This window comes from Ambystoma mexicanum, chromosome 6p (assembly GCF_040938575.1).
Source record: "Ambystoma mexicanum isolate Mex_15411 chromosome 6p, UKY_AmexF1_1, whole genome shotgun sequence".
Lineage (NCBI taxonomy): Eukaryota > Metazoa > Chordata > Amphibia > Caudata > Ambystomatidae > Ambystoma > Ambystoma mexicanum.
Genome location: NC_090935.1, coordinates 1,219,399,450 through 1,219,420,305, shown reverse-complemented (window position 1 = coordinate 1,219,420,305; position 20,856 = coordinate 1,219,399,450). Strand labels below are relative to the sequence as shown.

The 20,856-nt window shown below is 42.8% G+C and overlaps 1 protein-coding gene and 1 long non-coding RNA gene across 2 annotated transcripts in view; one reads left to right on the top strand and one right to left on the bottom strand.

Annotated features, from left to right (window-relative positions):
* RASEF (RAS and EF-hand domain containing) overlaps positions 1-20,856 on the bottom strand; it is a 706,663-nt gene that overhangs the window by 598,626 nt on the left and 87,181 nt on the right. The window lies entirely within an intron of this gene.
* LOC138511030 (uncharacterized) overlaps positions 5,509-20,856 on the top strand; it is a 53,466-nt gene continuing 38,118 nt past the window's right edge. The window contains exons 1-3 of the long non-coding RNA XR_011280548.1: positions 5,509-5,617; positions 7,571-7,708; positions 15,385-15,472. This is a non-coding gene — a long non-coding RNA (uncharacterized lncRNA). The remainder of the gene's footprint in view (positions 5,618-7,570; positions 7,709-15,384; positions 15,473-20,856) is intronic.

Here is a 20,856-nt window from a genome sequence, read left to right as displayed (position 1 = left end):
AGAAGCCATACAATGTTATTCCACCAATTTTTGCAGGCGGTATTTTTAAGTTGTTTCCAATTAGTGGTAACGAATTTGATGAAGATGGCAATAAGAAGATCAGATAAAGTGGAGGACGGGGGGATATCATTCCTTTAACTGCAATGCTGCCAAGAAAAACATTAGTAAAAGAAAGTGAAATATGAACTTTAAAAATGGTCATCATGTAATTCCACACATCCTGCCATAGTCGAAAAACATAGGGACAGTCAAAGAACATATGGCTATATGAAACCGGAGAATTTCCACATTACCAACAATTTCCATCAGTCTGGACTTTAGATTTTGTAAGTTTGAGAGGGGTAATGAAGGCTATATGCATGAAGAAGAGAAGGTTTTGAGTGATATTCACCGAAGTAGAAACTCCCCTAATTCTAGACCATAAATGAGACCATGTATTGTCATCAAAAGTGGTACCACAGTCATTTTCCCAATGCAACTGAATCCTCCATTTAAAAAAATTATTTAAAAAAATGAAAAATATGAACCAAGATAATTCTGCAGTATTCAACAATTTATAAAGTATGGCAGCTTTGATATCAGGATTGGTGGAGAGAAACTGTAACATTGTGGTATCAGGTAATAAGACAGTGTGGTTATGAGCTTGAAGGCCGTCAAGGCATGCATTACCCAATTTATTGTAAAAGGTCAGATCCGACATGGGCAAAGAGAACTATCTCTTAAAATCTTGAAATGATGTTATGGTATGATTTTGGATGATTTGGTCTATATATCTGATACCTTTGCTAAGCCAGACCTTATGAAAAAAGATTCTGCTATTGATGGTGACTAATTCGTTGTACCACAGATAGGGAGAGAGCTCTTGGGAGGGGGATTTGATTGATGGAAAGAAGAAAACTCTTAAAGCAGATATAGATCCTTTAATGGGGTCAGAAAGAATGGATACTGTGTGATTTTATATCAAAATAATATACCATTTGTTTTTCAAGTGCACACCAGGATGGAAGGCCATTGGAATCTGACAAGGAGTACCAGAAGCTAGTCTGCTTAAGAAAGGGGGTTGTTAAAAGGGGGTTTTGAGTTTGCTAAGAGCAATTCTTTTAGATCTTCCTTTTCCCCAAAGAAAATTGAATAGAATGGAATGAATGGATTTGAAAAAAGTAGTAGGAAGATGAACAGGAAGCATTTATAGGATGTATAAAAGAATGTGGGAACGCATCATCTTAATGGTGTCAAGTCACCCCCACCAGGAAAGGTGTAACGGCGACCAGGTGGATGTAAGTTCGGAAAGTCTATTGAGTAAAATATCAGTGTTGATTTTAATAGAGCTATTAATAGAGGGGGCAAATTGTATCCCTAACTATTTAAAGGAGTCAGGACAACATTTGAAACCATAAATATCTAATTCATGTTTAAGACAAAAGAAATTCAAGGGCAATAGCTCTGATTTGTCTTTGTTAAGTTTATATCCCGAGACTGTCGAAAACTCCTGCAGAACAGCTAACAAGTGTGGATGGTGCTATTTAGGATTTTTCAGCAGGACGAGGATATCGTCTGCATATGCAGAGACCTTAGACTCATGGATGCCTACAGAAATACTCAGGATATTTTTGTTTTGCCGGATGAGTTCCAAGAGAGGTTCAAGAAATAGTACATATAGAATGGGAGAAAAGCGACAACCCTGTCTGGTGCCTCTTTGTAAAGAGAAGCAGGAAGAGATTTGAGCATTCATTAATATGGAGGATTTCGTGTTAGAATAAGGGAGTTTTACTAAGGAGATAACGCCTTCACCACAGCCATGCCATTTTAGTGCATGGAACATAAAATCCCAATTGACATGATGAAAGGCCTTTTCGGCATCTAGTGCAATGGCTGCATAGCCCTGCCTATCATTTCTATCTCTGGTAGTAAGGTGTAAGGCATTTAATAAAAGTCTGGCATTGGCTGAGATGTTTCTGCCTTTAACGTAACCTACTTGATGGGGTTTAATCAATGTGGAAATGTGAGATTCTATTCTATTAGCTAATAATATGGCGAAGATCTTACTTTCCACATTAATAAGGGATATGGGCATATTATTTTTAGGAAGATCAAGATCTTTTCCTGACTTTGGAAAAAGGATAAGAAGGGCTCCAGAAAAAGTACCTGACAAGAAGACTTTGAATATAAAAGAGGAAAATAATGTTTTAAGTTTCAGAGTAAGCTGAGGCACGAATAGGCTGAAAAATTATGCAGATAGGCCATTGGGTCCTGGGGAATTACCTCTACGCAACCATTAAATGGCGTGGTTAATTTTGTTGGTGGTAAGTTCTCCTTCGAGATCACAAGGTCCGTTTTAGGGTAGGAGCTTCTGTTAATGCTATTAAAAAAGTTAGAAATTTTAGTTTTTGTAATAATAGAGTCAGGGGTGTAAAGATAAGAATAGTATGTCTTAAAGGTATCAACAATGCTCAAAGGATCTGTAACAACAGTTCCTAGCGTATTCTTAATCTTAGCAATATGAGTGTTTTTCTTTTTTAGCCTTGAGATAGGAAGCAAGTGCTTTATCTGCTTTATTTGAAGTTTGATAGATTTTGGACTTATACTTTAATAGAGCACCAGAGGCCTGTTCTGTGAGTTTTTTGTTCATTTGGAAACATAGAGAGTGGATGGTACGAAGGTTGAAATTGGAAGAGGAGAGATAGAATTGTTTCTCAGCTTTAGTGAGAAGCAGGTAAAGATTATCAAGATCTTTTTTATATTGTTTCTTTTTCATACTGGAATAGACGATGATGTGACCTCTAAGGGTGGTTTAAAGGAATCCCAGTTATTACTGACCTCTATGTCACCGTCAGGGTTGTCCTCAGGGTTCTCCTCAAAATATTGGTGTTGGAATGAGAGTAATGATGTAATGAACCCTTTATCCCAAAGGAGACTGTTGTTGAATCTTCATCTAGAGGATGGTATTTTAATATCAGTGAGGTCCAATGTGGTGATAACAGGGGCATGATCTGAGATAGTAATATTTGATATATGGAAGTCGGTGATGGAATTTGAAAGGGATTTAGTAGTGAATATATAGTCAAGGCGAGAGAGATTATGTGGGGGTGGGTGAAATGTATAGTCTAAGTCAACCGGATGTGCAAGTCTACAGGTATCAATAAGACCCATATCTGAAAGACATTGTTTGAAGGCTTTGTGTGATTTAGAAATTTTGAATGCGCATTTGGATTTCCTATCCAGGAAGGAGTCAAAGATGTGGTTCATGTCCCCACATAGAATGAGGTTGAGGAAATCGGATGTAAGGATAATCCATTTGATAGAGGGCCATGAATCCGGATCAGGTAGGGTTGGACCATAAATACACATGATTGTAATGATGTCAAACCCAATACACAATTAAACCCAGGCCCATCTTCCAAAGGTGTCGGCATCCTGACCAACAATCTTATATGATAGATTTTTATTAATCAGAATAGCCACGCCATTCTTCTTACATACCGCTGCACTTGCTGTTACGTCTTTAACCCAAAAAGATTTGAGTTTCATAGCTTCCGGGATGGAGAGGTGGGTTTCTTGCAAACAAGCGATAGAGGGATTAAACTTTTTCAGATGAGAGATGAGCTTATGTCTCTTAATTGGGTGATTGCAGCCCTTAATATTCCATGTTACACATCTAAACACCATTATAGTTTACAAGAATTGCTAATACATTTGCATTGGGAAGCCTTATGCAAATAAAAGGGTTTATTGAGCATTGAGCGCAAGGTGAAAAATACAACAGCCTGTGCCAGCAAATGATTGAATACTCTGTGCACCGCCAAGAGTGACCACAAAGGGAGAACACAAAAGGGACATGGGAAGGGAAGGGTAAACTTGACCAGAGAGAAGGAGAAAGAAGTAACAAAAGCCAGGTGTAGAAGAACATATCAGTGAAGAAATGCTAGGATTATTGGTGTGAGAGGGATGAAGTACATAGAATAGAGAGAGGGAGATAGAAGCGCTGGAGCAGATGGCACCAGCAGGGCAAAAACCACCCTGAGAGAAAAATGGGCACCAGCGGCACCCGGCCCACCACTCTAGTCGGTAAATCTTAAAACTTGCAGCATAACGTGGTAGAAACAAAATAGTCATTTACCAGATGTTGATGGGTTTATGGGTAAAGATGTATCCATGTTTTCAGTTTCCAGGGAGCGGATGAATGCTTTGAGATCTGTGGGTTCATCAAAAACTGAAGTGCGACCATCAACTGTTACTTTAAAGGAGCACGGCTGATATAGTCCGTACCTAACATTCAACTGTTTAAGCGCTGGGCTGTAAGAGAAAAACGCCTTCCTACATTGGGCAGTCTTTATGGCGATATCTTGGGAGATGTAGATGTAGATCCTGGTACCGTGCCAAATTAGAGAGTTTTTCTCTTTGGATTTTGATATTATGAGCTGTAATTGGGTATACTTTAGTAGACAAAAGATCATAGTACGTGAAGGACGTTGTAATGGTGGTAAGCCTCTGGCAGAGCCGATGCAGTGTGCACGTTGAATATTGAGGGGTATTTCTTCAGGTAAATGTAACACCACCACCAGTAAATTTTAAAGGAAAGAGATGGCATCATTTCCTTCACATCCCTCCGGAAGCCCTGTAATGCGAAGATTATTATGCCTACTTCTGTTTTTCAAATGCTTATTATGTTTTTGTAGGTCTTTAATATATTTTTCTAATAACAGAACTCTTGGGGAAATATCTTCTGCAAGGCCAATTCTGTTTTCCATTTCGGCCATTCTTGTTTCGAATACATTCCACCTTTTATTAGTAGTGGCCGCTACTTGTGTTTCCTTTGAGGTTATGGGTGCCTTCCGGACATTTTTAGCAGAGGCCATATTCATGTGAGGAAATCAGGAAATGTGAGGAAGAAACAGATGAATATACATCCAGCTCACAAGGGGTTAGCTGTGTGGTGACTAGCAATACTTCCTTGAATGATAATAATGTATTATTAAAATGTGCTGTTAAAAGCGAGCTTCACCATAAATAGCCTGGTTATCAAGAGGTAAAAGCAGACATTTCAAAAAATGTATGTTATAGATTGAAGTTGTGCTGTAAAAAGAGCAATTCCTCTTCAAAAATACCTTAGAATTTTGCTTGTATTTCTTTTGTGTTATTGCCGTCCAGTAGAAGAATATTAATACAGCTCACAAGGGGTTTAGCTGTGTGGTGAATAGCAATACTTCCTTGCATGATAATAAGTATTGTTAAAATGAGCTGTTAAAAGCGAGCTTCACCATTAATAGCCTTGTTATCAAGAGGAAAAAGCAGATATTTTGAAAAGTGAATGTTATAGATTGAAGTCGTGCTGTAAAAAGAGCAATTCCTCTTCAATGATACCTTAGAATTTTGCTTGTATTTCTTTTGTGTTATTGGCGTCCAATAGATGGCACTATAGTAATAGTAGAAAGCAGACTAGGCCTAAACCGGCATATTGCATAAGATGTTGCTCCAAGAGCATCCTCACACGTGATGGGAGCTCGATGTCAGCTGATGCCAGTAGTCTTGGAAGACCGTGCCGGCACTCCGTAGGAAGCGGAAGCTCTGTGGAAAAAGGAAAGAGGATCTGTCAGACCTTTGCCAACATCATCGATAGGTAAGTGGGGAAGAAAAATTGGTATAATAACTGCTGAAAGATTAATTAGATTTATGGTGAGCCAGAGCTGCACACCTATGCAGCCATTTCCTGCGGCACCGAGCCACCCTCCCTCCCCCCACTTTATGGATTCTTTGTAGTTACTGCCTGTACTTCTCCTGTGTTGTCCAGCGCCCAGATTACAAAGGGTTTGTCGCGCTCTACAAATGCTAAATAAATAAATACATTGATGGTATTGTGATGATAGGTAGATATCCCAACTAGACAGGGGTCAGGTGGTGAGCCACCTCCAGACTATGCTGTCAGGGAGGCAACACAGCCTAGTAAAAGAGGGCTGAGGACATCCAGGCCCTGATTCATGGATTATTTGCACCGTAAAAAACGGGATTTGTGCGCCATTCTGCCCGCAAATCCCTGTTTAACAAATGGGGATTTGCGGGCAGAATGGCGCACAAATCCCGTTTTTTTCGGCGCAAATAATCCATGAATCAGGTTGCTAGTGTAGTGAAAAGAACTTCTCTGGACCCGAAATAGGGTTCATATAGACGAAGATGCTGGCAGGTCCAAATAAGACAACATACTCACTGCATCTTATTTCCTCAAAAATTAAATTTGATTGCACAGCTCTAAGGATGGGGTGCTGATGAGCATCAGAACTGGGTGCCTGGCAATGATGATTTGTGGCAGAGCTAATGCCATGTAGGACCTATTGGAGGGCTGCAGCATTTCTGTCAGAAAATGACACGTTATTTGAAGAATATTGTTTTTCCATGGCTGGATCCGTGATGAAACAGTGTGTTTGGCTAAGGCTTTTATCTATAATGGCCGTGCTACTTGCATTCGAGAGCTTTATTATGGCTCTCAGGCATGAGTGCACGAGTCAACCATTTAGCACTGGGTGGATTTCCGTCTGCGTGAACTATATCTCAAGGATCAATTGAAGTAAAGGGCTGGTGATCCACCTGGGGAATTGCACATGATATAATGTCTACGTCAGAAGATGAAGGGGGCGACTGCGGGATAGACAGCAAGTCGTGATCAAGCTTTAATGAGGCAGAAAAAACAAGTTAATTAGAATGACCTGCTACATGTTTGGGACCCAATACCTTTTATGACGGTCCAGTAATGACAACACTGGTAGCAGACCAGTCTAACGTCTGCTGCGAGAAGTGATAGTGCACTGAAACGAGCACTCACAGGGAAGTAGAAATGGGCCCTTTATTCTTCCCGCGCCTCTGTGTTGTCTTGCTTTCAAGGCGAGCATGTTGCTCCTGAGCTATCCTCCCGAGACTGCATACTGCATAGAAATTGCATACTTCAAAGTGAAGCCCAGGAGAGGGAGAGAGAAGGAATATTGGTTGTAAGGGCCTGGTCACATGTGCCAGAACCATATGGGGTTGGATCTGGACCCTGGAGTTGGCTGACTTACTCCCCACCCTCTGGCCATTTAAATGTACCTTTGTCCAGTGGATTCTCAGCTCGGAAGACGTTCTTTAAAACACTATCATAAATGGGACATAGGGTCTCATTACCAGTTTGGAGGCAGCCATGCCCTTAATAAGAGCATGGCTGCCTCCAAACTCGGGTCCGGGTCCGTGGTCCCTGAATGGGGAAATACTGGGCCATTCTGACTTTGGAGGGCCCGGTATTTCCCCATTCAGGGAACCCGGACCATCCAGTCCCCTCGCGGGACCCGCAAAGGATGTCTGGTCTGACCAGACGTCCAGAGCGGGTCCCGCAAGGGAACCTCGTAATAGGGCGGAATGGGTTTAACGGCACCGGCAGCTCTACCAGCGCCGTTAAACCCATTCCACCAGGGTCGTAATGAGGCTCATAGTGTTTATTTTCCAGTAACTCTTATTTTTAGTTAGTTGTTGTTGCTACTCGCTTCATCTAGTGGAAGGTAAGCTCCAAAAAAATGTAATTGCAATTTGTTTGACCTACCACCTACAGAAGGACACCCATCTGGAATAAATTGAATAATCGTGGGACCTGAGGAAAGAGGAGGAGGCCTCGTGGAGCATTAAGAGAGAAGTTGCGACGTGTGTAGGGACTGAACCTCCTCCAAACACTGGCCCTACAAATTGGCCCGTGAGTTTTTCCTGCAAATATTATTATGTTTCCATTCAAAATATATGTTTTTTGTCTAGCCTGAGATATTGCTTTTTGTTGAGCCTGCAAATCACCTAGACATTAACCAATCACTAAGTGCGGGGGGGAGTGGTGGGGCTTGTTGTGAGACCTCATCTGAAGATAACAACACTGGCATCTCAGGAAAGGTGACGTTCAGTCCTATATGAAAAGTTGTGCTATTTTTAATAAGAAGGAGAGAAGTAGCAATTAAGGGACAAATATATCTCTTTCCATGCATTGCAGGTCCCGCTCTTTGACACTCTCCCTGAAAGTTCCACCAAATCCAAAACGCCCCGATTTACTAGAGCCATGAATATGGCAAGAGCTCATGACGTGTCCGTAGTGCCCAAGTTAGTCCTGGTTGTGCTGGAGGATGGGGGAACCCCTGGGGCTTCCCCAAGGCTGGGTTGTTGGATGGTAACAGTGCATCATAAATGCCCTAGCGATAAAGCGACTGACAGTAATGTGCTTATCCCTTCAGACACAACTCTCAGTCATTGTTGTAATTGCTGGTCCCCAGTGATGAGGGATTAAGGGGACCACCGACCTTAGTTTCTAGTAACTGCCTGTCAACCATCCAAAAATGGTAAATTGCGCGTTTCTAATGTTCCCAAATATTGCATGTTACATTTCCTGAATACCAACAACTGCATTACGTTTTTCCATGATAACTTTGTAGAAACCATTGTTTTCAATAATGAAGATGTGATCAAGTTCAATCATTAGTGTGGCTATCCAATAGTCACGTGCTCTGCCTACACATGTAACTCATCACCCTCCATTCAGCTTCACACTTCTAAAAGTGTGGTACATCTCCGCTCCCCTAAAGAGAGAGATTAGGGTCCACCATGAAAAAAGATAAAGCTGACATTTTATGCATATTGGATAGGATTCTGAGCTGTGTGTTCCATGTACCTGCACTACATTTACGGAATCGATGCCGTACGCACTGCAATGTATGGCCTTTCTGGATGATACTTCAAAACCATGGTTCATACAGAGGTTTTGGGCAATTAACTTTGCTAAAAATAGTGAACCAATCTTAAGATGAAGAGCCCCTCAAATAAACCTCCCACAGCCTGAAGAGACGAAATGTGGGACATGACCAAGCCTTCCACTGTTGTAATCAGGGTGACAAGTACGGCAAAGAGGTGGTGTTTCACCCATGCCTACCACCTGATATTCTCATACTAGAACTCAGGGATGACTGAACACCATTGCTCCACCATAGACTAATATGGCATCTCCCAGCTCACAGTAAGGAGACATCTGAAAGTTTTAAAAATAAAGCTTAGGGCCACACAAATGTCACCTGCAATTTAACAAATTTATATTTTTCTTATTACACCAGTTCGCTGAAACGTCATCATACCATTCCTATATGTAATTATGGGTAGAAGTTGGTCTATCTTTTACAACATAACCTGTTTAGAAGTGCCTGCAACTGTCGGAAACGGCTGCCCGTGTTCTTCACGGAAGTGCGGCTTGAAAGCTCTCTTCCTGCCTCCTTCTGCAACCCATAGGGTCCCGTCCTCGAATCATACTTCGCGCCTGGTGTACTGAGCACGACGGCTTCCTCTCTCTTGCAGAGGCCGTGCCAGGTCATTTCTGGAACAGGGGAAACGGCGGGGACGGTGACACAGTAGAGTAACATTCATTGTGGCTGTACTATCTTGGCGGTGCCCATGTCTTCGTACTTTGCCTCGGCGCTGTCTCGGCTTGAGCACTCCGACCCCCTGCTCTGGTCTGGATACAGAACTAGTGCGGATACATGCATTCTCTACCTACACTGTAGGTTTGCACACCGGAGCACCTTGTCCGCAGCCAGCCAGCAAATCAGCGTAATCTTTATTTATCAACCTTTTCTAAGTGTTGTTTGCTAACACGCTCTGGCCTTTAATATTGATTCACTGTCCTGGCTTTCTCCCTCAACGTCTGCAATGACTCCAAGAAAAATGCCAGCAAAGTAACTAATGTCTGACCCTCCTGCCCCCCCTGTATGCCGAAAGGGGATCAAGTGGCAGAAGTCTTGGCTCTCAGTTCTTGTAGGAGAGATCGGGTTCACGCTAGGCGTACCAAGCTATCTCCAGAGTCTGGTTTTTTGCACAATGCGTCACCACCATCTCAACTTTTAATAATTCCAGCATCCAGGGATATTGTTAAAAAAACGCCCTTCGTACAGTATGTAGTTAGTCCTAGTCACTCCCTGGTCAGGAGTGACAACCCTATGAAGCAGCTGCCACTGGCAACTCCTTGTTGGGTGGACAGAGCCTCCACATCTAATCACGGCTCTCCTATAGCCCTGGTAGGTAGTGGGGCGATTTCCACCTTTAGCTTTTCGGCACCTTCGCCTCCGAAAATGATATTGTCTTTGAGTCCTGGAGCCTCTGGAAGGACACATTCATTCAAGAATTGAAGTCTCTCTGGACATCTCAGCTGAGAGCTATCATGCTCTTGTTGCTGAGAAAAATCTTCAAGCAGTCTCACTAAACAGGAACGGACAGCTTTACGAGAACTAGCAGAGGATTCTCTTATTACTATTAAGGAAGCAGGCAAAGGAGGCAATATTGTAATTCTCAATAAATCCGATTACATTGACATGGCGAATGTACATCTCGCCACACCAGTTTGTTATATCAAGTTGGATACTAATCCAACAGTGGAAACAGTCACAGAATTACAAGCATTAGTACAACATTGGTACTCTCAAGGTTTATTAACAGACCAGGAAAAATCTTTCCTTATGAGACCCAAACCACTGATGCCAACTGTGTACTTTTTACCAAAAGTGCACAACGTCTTTGAACATCTACGCCGAGTACGCCCAATAATGAGTGGGCAAGGTGGAGCAACTGAAGGTCTGGCTGAATATGTCAACTCAGCTATCAAGGACATAGTGCCGCTCATCGCAGACTATCTTAAGGACACTACTCGCACTCTCAGTATTCTAAATCAGATTACTTGGCAGGCACATAACTATCTACCTACCTTAGATGTTAACAAGAAGCAAAATTAGGTCAAGATATCTAATAGAAAACGAACGGTCATAACATTTGGCAAGACATCAACACAATCATCTGTTACGGCAAATACGTTCACTTCTTCTATGTTCACCAAATTTGTCAGGTAAATGCACAATTTGATACCTATTTAATATTAGCAAGAGGCACGTGGAAGTGAATATACCAAACATGGTTTCAAATAGGGGGCTCCATAAGTCTTTTGATTATCTTTGGTGCACATACAGTCTTAATGGTTGAATACCAGTAGCTTCAATAGCTTCACAAATTGCTAAATCAGAATGGTAAACAGCAGACCGCCCAAGTATGCATGTTCACTATTGCTCTGATGATAACAGGTATAATTTACTGTTCTAAATCTCTGCCTTGTTTACCTTTTCCTCTCTACTCACAGGGACACTCAAGTCACAGAGATTCATCATATATATGAGAGAATGTATCTTGTGTATTGATAATTTAGCCCTGATGACGACCCAAATGGGTCGAAACACGTGTCAGCAAGGCAATCATTAAGATATGTTGAAAGTATACCTCAGACTATCTGTCATGTGTTTATGAGCACAATCTTTTCAACACAGATTTTTGCTGGCAATTATAAATATTTGGCCGTATACACATTCCTGAGATTTCAATTTATGTGTTCATGTGTATAACCTTATTAGTGCAAGTTGCACCAGCCTAATAGGGTAATATATGTTTCCTAACACCAGAGGAGAACTCTCCAAGTTTTCAGATATGTTGATACAAATATCAATTTAAATAAACCAGTACTGACTCACTGGCAAATACTTGTTCAGCACGTTATTATCTCAACACATACATGTGTGAGTGTTTTGCATAGAAGAGGAGGTACCCCCAATGATTGCATTATTAGTATAAGGTGGTTTGGGGTCAACCACCATTCTTCCTTCACAGCAGCATAACTACATATAGATATTACTTTCCAAGTCTTTAATTTTTGGTGAGTATGTGCACTCCACAATAGGCACCCCATCTTGAATTTGATTACGTGTAAGATCTGGACCGGGGGTTGTTTGTTGTATGGACTTGAAGTTTATGTGTCGAAATTGAACTTGATGATTGGTGTGCCCAGGACAACAGGGACTGTATTGTGGTAGGGTGAGGTGCTAGTACACTTTGCTCCTTCTTGATACTATGTAAATATCTTCCCATGGACTCCTCCGACTTTGGACTAGTGGTTTAACCTTCGTTGAGTCACTGGAAAGTATTTGAGGGGCAGTTGCTGGGTCTTCTTGCTCTCATGGCTCTTATTGTTATTCTTGCTAATGTATTTATTTTTCTTCTGTTAAATTCAACCTATGTATGTATTGTTTGTTGTTTTGGTGATTGTTAGCGTTTTGAGGCCTGCAGGCGTAAGGCGCTTTACAAGAACTTTAAATAAATAAACCATGTGCAATCGGCAATGGTTGATTAGAAATATGAACAAGTGAACTGCATTTTTACACACATTACCCCACTAACAAATTGGGTTGCATCAGTAACTGGATCATTGACTGGATCATAGACTGTTTATGCTAAAATGTCTGAATCCTATTATTTTGGAATCCCTGTATGTTGATTTCATTGTAATTCCTGAACAGAGGATGCTTCTCGGTGTCTTAAGTGTGAAAGAGTATGCAGCTAATTTAATTTCACAAATCTACCAATGTGTACTGCATACTAATGTAACTGCCTGAACAAATGTAGTGGAAAGGATGTTTAAGCATATTGTTTTATGTATTGGGGAGTGGGGGCGATTATCCCAGGCCCCCAAAAGGATTCATACGAGGAAGAGGCATACGAGTCTGATGTAGGGACCCGGGGAGCCCATCAGGGAGAGAGGGGTGCCAATAGAAGCGGACATATGGCCATTTTAGTATACGCTTCTGATGTAGTTTGCGCTGGGAGTGGAACGCCATCTTAAAAAACGAGCAGTCATCTTGAAGTCAAGGGCTAGCGCCATATTACAGCCGGGGCGGTAGGCCCGAACCCAGAGCAGGGGAATACATGTGTGCATGCAGGGTCGGGGTGTGACATAGGCAGCAGTGAGAAAGACCAAACCCACAGAGATTCATAAACCTTTCATTGTCCATTATTGGTAGTATTTGTATCGCAGAAGGAATGTGCCATGTGACACACAGAAGCCTCCGACCTTCATTAATCCAAACCTTAAGTTATAGTGCCTAGATGCCCCTCTCCCAGGCGCAAGCATTCCAGTGTACCGGTCAATCCCAGACCACTGGCCATAAAACATTTAGCGTGTTAATCCCTCAGAATGATCATAGCAGAAAGGAGAGTTCACCCCGCCTGGGGAACCTGTGATTTGTGCTGCAAGGTACCAGGGAGGGAAAGTAAAAAATGTATGCCTGGGGTGGGAAGAACTGGAACAGTGCTGACACGTCTGGGATCAAGCAGGGGTTTAGAGTTAGTGTGACCTTGAACGTAGCCTCTGCGGCCATGTTTTCAGTACCAGGTGCACATAAGGCCACAGACAAGAGATGTACTGAATTGTTCTAGTAATTAGCAATTTGGAGCTCTGAACTTGATGACGTATGAAGAAGAATCCCACGCGGAAGAAGATGAGCAGATGAAGCTGGGACCAATGGCCTGGCATCCCCTATGGAGCAGGCCATCTATGTATGGATCACACCAACCAGCTACGTGGATATGTAACTTGTGTGATGTACATCAGTTGTGATGCTTTTTATGTTTACAATCCATTGCTCATGCTGATTTTGGACAGAGCCCTCCATGGCAGCAGAGTTCTTTGCTATCGAGTGCTTGTTTTTATGAGAATTAACCTTGTTCTGCTTGGAAGAGGTGTGCTGGGCCTTTTTTCATAGTAGGTTGTATTTATTCTAGTGTGAGCGTTAAGGCACTTCTCTAGATATGCAAGTCCTCGGCAGCCCTCTACGTAAATATCCCAATTCCAATAATCTTGACCATCCATGGTCAGGCATTACTCCTGAATATTCCATTGTGTTTGTCAGATCAGCATACAAAGTGTTGTTGCCTATAAAAGAAGTGCTGAATAAAGAACCCACACATGGAAAGGTGCACCATGGGAGCTGAACTGCTTCTACTTTAGGGACAAATTGACCATTTCTCATTGCTCCAACTGAACAAGCTTGCACTCCATCTTTGCACTCTTTGCCAGCCTACTGCACTTGCCCTACTCTGTCTTATTGAGAAGCCAATGGAACTGGTGCTACCTTCACCTCTGCCGGTGGTCGCTTCAACCCACCTCGGCTTCACCCCATCACTAAACCAGGAAGCAGAAGACACCAAGCAATCATTTCTTCTCACTCTAGCTGAAGAAACTAGTGATCAATGTTTGCACTCTTTGAGATCATATTACACATCTCCTGCTTTTGTGGTAGCCTCATCCTAGCTCTGATTCACCTCTATGTCACCCCATCACGAAACCAGGGGGGCGGTAACCCTGAAGCACACCCTGCCAGGTAAGGTGTCTCCAAATACAGGTCTTTATACAGACTAAAGAATGAAAGAAACATGAATTTGAAGGTGTTCTTCATTTGGTGATGATCTTGACAATACTTTACATCCACAATGCCTGCATTGATCCATGGTGTGACTGAAAATGTAAGTGTGTGAGCAGGTCACCTTTCTAAGTCTGATGAGGGATGGCATGCTCTCTGTCAACTTATTTCAGGTACACATTTCGAGGGAACCCAGCTTCTCAGCCAAGCATTAAGTAATTTCCAACAGCGTCCATTTTTAAGAGCAAGTGGAGCTGTTTAAGCAGGGGGGAGCATTGAAAATCATGTTTGTTTCCCTGTTGCTTGATACATTAATGGGGCTCATATTAAATGGGGGCGTAACATTAATGGAAGGCGTAAAAGCCTTCCATTAACATAACCTGCCATTTTTGGAGATGACGGGGTGAACACAACTTGAATTTCCACCACCTGCTTCCTCGCCACCATTCACATTCTCCAGCATATGTGCCACCAGGGATTTTCATGCTGGCGCAAATGCTGGAGATTCTAAAGCTGGCAGACACCATAGGGATCCATTGCAAACATCACTTGCCTTGCTCACACGGCAGGCGGCATTTACAACTACAAATAAATGCTGTCCGTCATGCTTGCAATTTTTCATTGTGAACACTGCTGACCATGCGTACCATGCACACACTCTGACATGCGAGCATGTCAAAGAGCATATAATTGTAATTGTCAGTGCTGCTTGCATCGCAGCCAGTGACGTTCACAATCAAAAGTAAAAGCCGCCTGCAATACTATCATGCCAGGCAGCGTTTACTCATTTTGCACTGCGGAGTGCAAATGTGAAGGGCAAAAGTTGGCGTACGCACTAGTGTGCCACCTTTTGCCCTTTACATGTGCACCCTGAAGGGCAAATGATCCAGCTTTTGCAGCAGGACCCGCTTCCATTGCAGTGCAAACATAACGGGTCTCTGCTGCCAAATTACGCATTTCAGGAGCATGAGCTCCAATATGTTTCCTTTTACTGATGCATTACATTGTGCTTGTGTTATTGTTACTCACTAAGTGCTTATGACTGCTTTTATGTCAAGCAAATTCTACAGTCCTTTCTCTTTGATGTCAAATCATTCTGTATTACCATTGACAGGTGCTTTGCTAAGTGCTCAGCAGTTGAGCAGTCTGCAGCCTGGTGGGCGAGGAGCTGCACTACATGGCGATCCTGTCTAATTCGACAGGTAAGAACATTATAATATTATGCCTGGTAATGCTAACAGCACAAAAAAGTAAATATAACCCACAGCCTGAAAGAACTGCAGCCATTAACAAAGGCGACCAGGCAGCCTGTACCCTGGGTACTTCCAAGGGGGTTTTGGGTTCGGCCCCGCCCGAGGGTACCAATAGCAACCGCCACGGAAAGACCACTAATTACTCTCAGCCCAAGGAAAATGGAAGAGAGGGTGCAAAGAAGGCCAATCCTGAGGTGATAAATGGCAAGCACAACAATACAAAATCCTCAATGATTGACCGTAATTCATTACTTAACCTGTTATTCATTACAATCGGAAATCACAGCCATTTCAGCGCCTTTTAGCAAAAATGTATCGAGTAAACAGAAGGTGCTGAGGTTGTGCAGCCACGCATGAGGCCAGAATTAAGCCTGTTCTAACCATGACTCCCAACCTTTTTGCAGAAAGTGCAGGTGGTGACATATGGTACGAGACAAACATAAATTCAGTTGACATCCATACCACCATGTCTACTCTCCAATACGCATAAAAGATTTTGCTAAACATTTGTGGCCAGATTTATAAGCCCATAAACTAGCAAGGGGAAACCCTTAGTTGTATTGAAGCAAACCCTGCTACTAATTGTTGCAACCAAATATTAATTGATGATACTGGCAGGGTGATGGCCAGGGGTGTTGCTAGGTCTGGAAAAGACCCGGGGCTACGCTAATGTCAGAACCGTCAGGACTGGGGGCTAGCTAGCCTTTTTATTGTAGATCCTGAGATTCTATCCGGGGCTACAACCAAAAGACCAGGGGCTATAGCCCCTTTAGAGCCCCCCCAGCAACGCCTCTGGTGATGGCTGTTTCTCGCACTGTTTCAGATGCCTATATCATGGCGGAGGACAGAAATAACAAAAATGGCAACGGAGAAATGGATGCGAACGAGCCATTAGAGATTTACTTAACCCGCAATCAAAGGAGGAGGATGAACAGTTGAACATTCAGAAATCTAAAAAAAGGCTCCTTAAAATCCCTCCTGTCAATGAAGACACTGGCATTCAGGCTACAGTTAGCACTAAAAGGGCTAGGATAAGAGCTAATCATCAGAAGGAGTGAGCTTGCAAAAATGCTGGAACTCTGGAATCTAAGTGATTTGGCCACGGCAGAAACTACCCCGGCCGAAACGTTTGCATGAGAAAGGTGCGAACTGCCAAAAGTGTGCACCTTTCTCATGCGAACACACATACATACTCACACCCAAACACACAACACACCCATAACACCCCCCCCACCCACCCCCTCAGCACACCCCCACCCACACCCCCAACATAAACAAACCCCACTTACCTTCATCTTCATGCTGGGTTCCTGCAGCGCCAGTTCCTTTTCACTTCCGTGATCGGGAACCGGCACCACAGGGACCTTTTCTTTTCTTTTTCATAAACCCCACAACCCCTGCTCACTATACCATGAAGTGTAGTGAGCGGGGCGATGCAGAGAACGTCCCCGCAGCCCCTGTTTCTTTTTTTTTACCATGCTACCACCAAAGATTCAAACTTTTGGTGCTCGAACCTCTGGTGGTAGCATTTTTAGAACTTTTGGTCATTGCAACCATTTTTTGTCAGTCAAATCGGCCTATACCGAACTCTGACTAGCTGCGTCATTAAGAAAAAAGTCCAGGTAAACGATGAGTTGTCGTGTGAGATTACAGGTTTGCAATAAACGGATATAGGGCCTAATTCACAGAAGCATTTTATAATGGCCAAACCTCATTGGAAAACGTTCTGTGAATTAGGGCCTAAGAGTCAATTGACTGTAGAGTTATGTCCAAAGATAGATCCTCTACTCCTGAACGACATATACCAAAACATGATATTGTGGATAACATACCTCTGCAATCGGCTGGGATGAATGTTAAAAAGGTGAGTACGACCTCTGCAGCTGATAGAAACTCATTCACAATAGCATGTATTTTCCATGATAGTTCAAAATGACGGTGCCCGGACTTTGCCCTGAAAAATACACTTTGCACGGTTCCATGAATCAGGGTTTGTGTCGTTATTGAAAAGTCACTTTTCAGCAGTGCAAATTCACTTTGAACCGGGAAAATATTCCATGAATCCAGCGGACAGTGTGAGAAACGCGAGAAGCCCCCATAAGGGGTGCCGTCGAGGTGGGGGAACTTCAAGACTACTACCACCAATTACTACCACCAATTCAGGGAGACTTGTTAAATGAATGGGGTCGCTTACTAGGGTTTTTGCAAGTTAAATCGACCGGATGACCATGAACTTGCAGCATATTAACTTAGAACACTTGTGGTCGCTCCCATTTTATTAGCAGGGCAGGCTTCCTTGACGCATTGCTACAAAACGATGTATTTCTTATCCAAGAGAGCTGGCTCACCCCCAGCTTTCATGTGGATGTCTATCAGATATTTCAAATTCAGGATAGAAAGGACCCAGTTGGATGCCTTTCGGGGGATTTGTTGATTGTTGTAAATAGTAGAATAAGATGGTCCAGAGGCAAGACTGCTAGTAATGAGTTAAATCTATTGCAGTTGAAATTATCCTAAACGTAGCAAATAAGTCAGGGATGCTGCTGGCTTGTTTTCAACGCATTTGATCTCTCGGTTGGTGCCAATACAGAAGACCTATTTGAAAGTATTATGGAGGTACTTGTGGCTTGGCATAAAAATGAGGAGGATGATATGGTTGTCGCTGGAGGGGGACCTAAAAGCATATTTTGTGGATAAGGAAGACATTCAGGAAAATGATAACGTGAAGAGAAACAGTGTTATTTTGCAGAAGGATTCCAACAGGCAGGGATGGCTTTGTCTAGGGTTTCTGAAAGATTGGGAACTAACCACGTTAAGCGGATGCACTGACGGTGACTGTCCTGGAAATTTTACTTGGTTTAGTGGAAATAAAAAGGCCATTCTTGACTACTTCTTCAGGAGTATAGGGTTGGTTAACCATGTTAAAAGTTTAAAAGTTAGACACAATATGTTTAGTGGCCATGCTGTAATAATGTTACACACTAGACTTGACATTAAAAGTAGCGAAAGACTAGCACTGGGAGATGTAGAGTGGTGGCAACTGGAATAGCTAGACAGTATAACATCTTGACAAAGCTAGTAGGTATTTATCAGACCTGGATGACAACTGGATCACTTGTCTGTGGAACGTGACTGCTAGCGAAATTGGGGCTTGGATTAGGCATCTTTCGACTGGGAAGACGTCACACAGAGGCACTTATGTAGTGAAAGATGGCACAAAAAGGGGTCTTTTATTTGATAAGGAAAGCCGTGGGACCAAGCCTGCTGGTAGAAAAGAGATACGGAGGGTTAAGCCATGGGGTGTGACTCATTTTGAGAAGGCTACTTATATAAGGAACATTTTAAAAAATAAATACGCAAACTGTGTCAAGTGGTGGAGGCGTTTGTGTAAGAATGCACAGTGGCAAAAGATGGTCACAGCGTTAAGAAAAGGTGAAAGTAAGCATTTGTGGCAAGTGGTGGGTGCAGGCAAAGGGAGTAAAGCAATGGTGGCGACTAATCCAATTAGTGAGGACCAGTCACAAAGGCACATTTTGAATAATTATTGTACAGAGGGACCCTCAACCTATTGTGTGGAAAATAAAGCTGAAGTTAATATCGAACTTCCTGTAGATAAAAAGAGTATCATAAGGGTGATTGGGAGGTTAAATGGTTCTAGATCTGTGTACTGTGATGGATCCCGTGGATCCCACACTAAATCCCTGCCTAAGGCCTCCTCCCAGGTGGTCAGGGAAAGGCAGATGCTTCCCGATCCTGACCTTGGATGTGTCTGTGGGAGGATCACCTGAGAGGAGATCCCTTGGGATGAGAAGCAGTATTTGTCCTTAAAATGGAGGAACCTTTTACAAGTACCAAGGCATGTAATGGATTATTGTCGTTTTGGCGTTTCTGTACCACACAGTGAACCTCCTGATGTGGGTAAAGTTAATATGAAATCCCTAAACATCTTAAGAAAGGAAAGCCTGTCTGAGAATAATAAAGTTAAATAGCTGCTTAACTCCCAGATGTACAGTAAAAGAAAAACTTGTAAATAATGACTTAAGTGAACTGCCTTCCCTTTTCAAGTGAACTCTTGTGACCATTCCTTAAATACATTCAGGAGAATTGAAACTACATTTAAAAGTAGAACGCTGACAAGAAAACCTTATCCTATTGTTGGGGACTTCAAGTCCCATAATTCCCTCAGTACTAGGATGAGGAAGAGGGTTTAGAGCATTGGCACAGGAGTGGTCAGCTTATTAAGTCAAATGACCCACACCTGAGGGAGGCAGAGAGGATTAAAAAGGCCCCTCAGGTGTAGGGCATTAGATGGAGATGGAGATGGAGATGGAGGTGGAGCTGGAGTAGTAGCAGCAGTAGCAGTAGCAGAAGCAGAGCACGTTGTTTGCAGTCCAGGCAGAAGTTGGAGGAAAGAAAGAGCGCCAGGACTACAGTCGAGCAGATGCCAGCTGCTTGTCCTGAGAGGGTCCTTTCCCCCCTCAATCTGAAGTGTAGAGGTAGCGCAATGGGAAGCGTGGAGGAAGACGGCTTTCCCACATGTCAACCTGATTGCAGAGACTGCACAGCAAGAAGCATGTCCGAGACCGGGGCTGGAAGTTGGTGTGCAGCAGAGCATCTCGGAGCGAGACAAACTCCATGACTGTGTGGCAAGAGTGAAGACAACTTTACTGAGGAAGTGTGTGTTGTTCAGAAGAAGCCAGAAGCAGTTAAAGTAATGCAGCACACAAAGGGAGCGAAGACGAAGCCGGTGAGTGTTGTGATCCCTTGCGCGAGCAAAGGCAGCAACTATAGCCATGGAGAATCACTTGGGCGCAAGTGAAAATATTAAAAACCAACAATTAATTGTCAGACAAACGAATGCCACGAAAGAAGCACTCGCGTATGAGTGAAACATTTGTAATAGCACTCATATATGAGTAAAACTGTGTAAATCCTAATAATTGAAAACTAAACTGAAGAAAGCAGATGAAAGAGTGTTTGTATATGCTTAGAATTGATTTGGAAGTGAAGAGCTTTCAGAGTCATTTATGAAATAGTTGAAAACATAGTAACATTGAACTGAAGTGACTGAACTTCATGAATTGTGTGTTCAAAAGAACAAGCATTGCCCAAAGCCAAGAGGGAACCAGCATTGCCCAATGCCAAGAGTGGTGCAAGCACTGCCAAAGCTTAAAGAGTTGGACAAGCATTGCCCAAAGCCAAGAGGGGAAAACATTGCCCAAAGCCAAGAAGGGTGCAAGCATTGTCCAAAGCCTCATGAGTTGTACATACATTGTCTAAAGCCAATAGAAACTAACTACGAGGCATACCACTAAGCCATTCTGGTTGGCAGG